Source organism: Cupressus sempervirens, chromosome 5, assembly GCF_028749045.1.
Source record: "Cupressus sempervirens isolate cs-2001-9-10 chromosome 5, ASM2874904v1, whole genome shotgun sequence".
NCBI classification, from domain to species: domain Eukaryota; kingdom Viridiplantae; phylum Streptophyta; class Pinopsida; order Cupressales; family Cupressaceae; genus Cupressus; species Cupressus sempervirens.
Genome location: NC_143122.1, coordinates 560947008 through 560952592, shown reverse-complemented (window position 1 = coordinate 560952592; position 5585 = coordinate 560947008).

The following is a 5585-nucleotide window of genomic DNA, read 5'->3' as shown; positions in this document are numbered from 1 at the left end:
GTTAGTTGTACTTACAGCAAAGGAAGCCAATATTAAGGCTAAGTTGATGCAAATTCAATCCTCCATAACCCCACATTTAGAAGTCCTCCACAAGGAGCAAGTATATGCTAAAAAGGTTTTAAAGAAAGATCCTAATCTTTCTACACTTGATGGACTTGTACACCTTGCTACAGAGACTGCCATCCAATACAAGTCACTTGACATTGCTTTGGAGAATTGGGATTGCAACTCTGAAAACAATAATGGAGGTAAATAGTATTTTTTTTGACTAAGTATGGTATTATTCCTTAGAACTCTTTGACATTAGTGTCAAAAAGGGGGAGATATATGTTTTAGGGGAGATATAAGGAAGATATAATATTTTGATGAAGATATAACTAAGGGGGAGAATATGATAAATTTTGATTACATTCTTTCATGAGGAGATATATAATATTTTGGGGAAGATATGAATAAAATAGCACATAGGTACAGATTAATGATACATGGCAAAAGACAAAGATTTTTAGGCACATCCAACAAAGAATTTTGGTTGCAAGAATGTCAAGGCAGAATTAGTTTAGGGGGAGTTAAGGTACTTTGAACAAATTTTGAACAAATTTTGAAATTTTGTGGATAGGGTACTCATAAGGATAGATTAGTAATGTTTAGTTAAGTGTTTCTGAAACTCATGTCAAAGGGGGAGATTGTTGGTCCTTATATGGTTTTGAAATTTGAGTATCAATACACTTAAGCACTTTCTACATTGAAGCCGAGAACACTATGTATGTTGAGGCACAGTGTGTGCTAAGTAAGATTTCCAACAGGTGTTGAGTGACTTTAGGTGTTGAGCAGTCTATAAGTGCTAAGTGATATATAGGTGTCGAGTCACAATTGATGCCAAGAAAGTTAGAGTGCTTCATATGTTGAGTGAGCTAGAATCACAAATGTGCTAAGCAAGCCAAAATTGTAATATGTGCTGAGCACTAGTAGTCTAGTATGTGTTGAGTAACATAGAATCAACATATGAGTTTGTGCCCTCACAAACTTAGATATAAGCCATTTCTGGAGCTGACATAGAATGATTTCAAAGGAGAAAAAGGATAAGGATGAATCTTTTACATTTCCTATGCAATTAGCATGCATCCAATCATAAAAATGGAGAAGGCATGCAACCAATGAGGAAAATGAAAAGAATGACTAGGAACTTAAGATTCAATATGACTCGTAGATCCATACCTAACCCTAAGTCTTCACAATCTTTAAAAGGAAGTCAAAAACTCATTGCATATGTGGAAGAGAGTAGTGTATGGGAAAACTATAGTGAAATTCACTGTGAAATGAGAAAGACTTAGAGGAATAGAGTAGAAATTATAAATTCAATTGATCAAAACAACACAAGGGACAAGGGAAATAATTAGACATAATATCTTAGAGGATCAAGACTAGAAGGAGTAGATCAAGTGCTTGAAATCAGAAATTGAAGAATGTGGTCAAAGATTCCTAATACTTTCTAGCCATTGTATTAGATAAGTAAAAATCTTATGTTGATAGGTTAGCTTAACATCTACTTTTTAGATCCTTTGAAGAGATGAATAAATCCTTTAACAAGGTGACACTTCATGTAAAGTGTTTGTAAATCCTCTAACCAAGTAACTTTTGACATAGTGTAAAGCCTTTAACAGGACATGCCTTTCACAAGGTAGACTATCAGAAGTGGTCAAACATTTATTTCTGTAGTGATTTTTGTTGGTATCATCCCTACCCTAGTTTTACCTTCTTATTCATGGAGGGTTTTTGGGTTATTAAATCTAGTGTTATGTGTTATTGCATGTGTTTACTTTATGATTATTTATATGTTTACATGAATGCAATTTACTTTCAATGATTTGATTTAAAGGATTAGAAAAAGGTTAAAAGTGTGATACTTTTGATTCACCCCCATCCCCTCTCAGAAGTCCTCTTCCCATTTGAACACTCCAATAGTTATGGGGCCCTACTCATCAGCTCAAACCATGTGTATGAGTTTTAGAAATTAAGCCTATTTTGGTGTTGTGGTTGATGTATCCTATTGAAAAAATCCACCTTCTCCCTAGTTTGGTTCAATGTCAAACCTATTGTGCAAAATGAGATGGGAGTAAATTTATGAATTTTTCTTCATGTTATGATTGGTTGTCTCCTAGTCAGTTTTTGTTCTCTCCATGATCATCTTGATGTGTTGCAAACTTTGTAATGGTCTCCCCTATTGTGGAGCCAAGAAGGAAATTCAAATTTTTTATTGAAATTCAAATATGTTGGGAGATTTCTCCTTAGGCTAATATTCCTATTTAAAAATGTTATATTTAAACTTATTGTTGAAATGGCAACAATCTAGAGTTTTCTTCCTGGTTCCTTGCCAACGGAGCCTTTGAATTGGGTATTTCAATAGAAAAATAATAATTTGAGTAGTATTCTTGCTTATGATATTTTTGGTATTTTAGTTATTGTATATGTTACTTAAAAATTAGATGTGATGATGTTTATCTTACTACGACATTTTTATGATTGGTAATCATATTCATTTAAGTTAGATTAATTAGATAACATGGTGATATATACTAAGCTATGTAATGTTATGTTTAAAATATGTTACTAAAAATTTGCATTTGATTGGTACTTAAATTTCATAATTTTAAATGAGTTTGAGGAAGTTAAGTAATTATATTCGAATACTTATGTATTAAATTTAATCCTATCTTCACTATAAAAAAAAATTGTGGTGTGTTTTTGCCTTGTATTTTGGGCATGACATGTCAATCCAACAACAATTAATTTTCTGGATTTTATATTCCTCTCTCTATTCCAACATGTTTACCCAACTTTTCCATCAAAACAATAATTTCTTTGTACAAATAATAATGAATTACCTGATAATGCACTGATTCTCAATCTTCTACAATTCTCAAACTTGATATGATCTCCTTTAATGATGGGACTAGTGACTGTTAAATCTCCTTTAAATTTTGTTAGTCTTAGACTTTTGCAATGTCTAATTTGAAGAAAAGATTATTCTCCTCAACCACCATCAGACTTAAATGGTATTTTACCATAAATCCACCTTTTCCTCTTGACCAAATGATTAAGTGTTCGGGACTATGATCACCATAAACTTCTTAAAGCCATATCAACCTCAATTTATCATGAAAATTTCCTCTAATCATCTCTCATCCATGCTTTAACAATCTAATTCCCATGATGATTTGTTTAATTAAGAATTCCCTCCTATTAACAACATGTAGTCATTTGTAGTAACATGCAAAGGATGTTCACATTCAAAACATGTTGATTCTATACTTTTGCAGTGAGTCATTTTTGTTAGTGAATTCATTGAATATATAGCAACCTTTCCTTATTCTCAAATAGGATGTGCTCCCTCTTTAGAAGGAGGAAGCTTTGTACATATTTCCCCTTGCACAGATAGTATAGTAATCTTTTTACCCCAATTGAATGCTAACCTTATTTCTTCTATCTATTATTACTTATCAACAACTACATTTATCATTACAAAGTAGCAGAACTCTTTTAAAAACTTTGAGAACTTCTTTGCACAATCTTTGTAAAAAAGATCATTGGTTTGTACTCAAAACATTTGTATCCATATTTTTACTATCTTTATATGTTTTGGATCATTGGAGACCCAAGGAATTGTACCCAAAATTGCAAAAGCTTTATTGTATTATAATGAAAAAGTGTTGTTACAATTAGAGAACACATTAGTTATACCAAATTTTTCTTTCAAAACCATATGTGCATATATAAACAATAAGTACAACATGTTCAATTTTTTTGTAAATAATATACACAATAGTTAGATCAAATTTTTGTTTCAAAAACATATGTGCAGATATAAACATTAAGTGCAACATGTCCAATTTATTTGTAGATATATTTTCCCATGAATAAAGACCATGCCTAACAACATGAACCTAGAAAAAAATAATGAGACAATGGCTACATTGTTGTATCAATTCTGAAGAAAATTAGATAAATGTAATTGTCATTGTAAAAAGTGTAAGGGCTTAATAAATCAAAGAATTCTAATCACAACAACCCAGAGTCATTGTAGGAAACATGGTCACATTAAAGGTGGCCACGATTTTTGTCCATTACTAAATGTGGATTTCCTACTTGAGGAACATAGAGGTATGAATATCCAAGCTGGGGATAACACTCCCATGGAAGAAGATGATAATGTTCCAGAGGACATGATTGAAGAAGATGGTATTAGGGCAGACAATGAAAAGGCTCATGATGATGGTATTAGTGCATCTAATAATGATGATGAAGATGGTCTTGATATACCTTTCCTTGAGAAGGCACACGAGCCCCTATACAAAGGCTCCCTAACAACTCTTCTCTAGGCTATAGTGTTTATGGTGAACTCTAAGGTTATTAATGGTTTATCTAATGTAGAAATGTCATGTATGCTAAGATATGCCATTTTTTTCATCTTTAATGTTAGCATACCATTACTATTCATTATATTAACAATGCATATTTGCTATTGTAGGTTGATAGTTGAGTTTTTGCTACCACCATCAAACATTTTTCATCATTTGTATCGAGAATTATTTGCCATTATGAATCAAATTTTAATGAAGTATCAAAAAATACATGCCCATCCCAAAGATCACATTCTATATCATAAACAACATGAATTTGTAACAAAATTCCTTGATTGTCATATTATTAGATATCGATCAGATCCAATAACAAAAAAGGTGCCTCATAAGGTTCTTTGGTATATTCTCATTATTCTACATCTTCAATGATTATTTAGGTGCACTAGCTTGGCATAATTTATGAATTACCATGCACACAATAGAAGTCAAGATGATATTATGTGAATTCCTTTGGATGGTTCTGCATTTAAAGATATAGAAGAAACATGGTCACACTTTAAAGAAGAACCTTGTAATCTAAAGCTTTCATTACTAGTGGACGACGTTAATCCATTTGGAGATATGAGATCTATTTACTTAGTGTGGCCTATTTTTGTTATTAACAATAACATTCCTCCTTGAATGTCTATAAAGGAGGAGCACATAATGTTGTAAATGATTGTGCCAGGTATTTTTTCATTTAATAGTTATCTAAATTAATTTATAAATAGTGCATAAAAATGGTCATAATAATTATGTAATGTGTATGATAATTTAGTTACTAGATTAATACCAAGTTAAAGATATAAACATGTTTATTGAACCCCTAATTGATAATTTTTTGAAGTTATGGAATGGCGTCACTAAGTATGACATCTCTAGAATAATAGGACATCAACAATTTCAATTCCATGCAATGCTTGTATGGAGAATACATGATGCCCCTGTGCTAACTTATTTGTGTGGTATGTTATATTGTTAAGATCACATATTTTTGGTCTGTTATAGTGCTTACACATTACTATTGTATGATTAAGTTGCAGATGATCCAATTGTACATGATCTTTTAGGTCTTCAAACAAAAAGAAAATTTACATATATAGTTTGTGGTCTGAAGATGAAATCTCATCATTCAAGAAGTTTAGGAAAGTAGGTGTTCAATGAGTTAAAAAATTTTCTCTACAA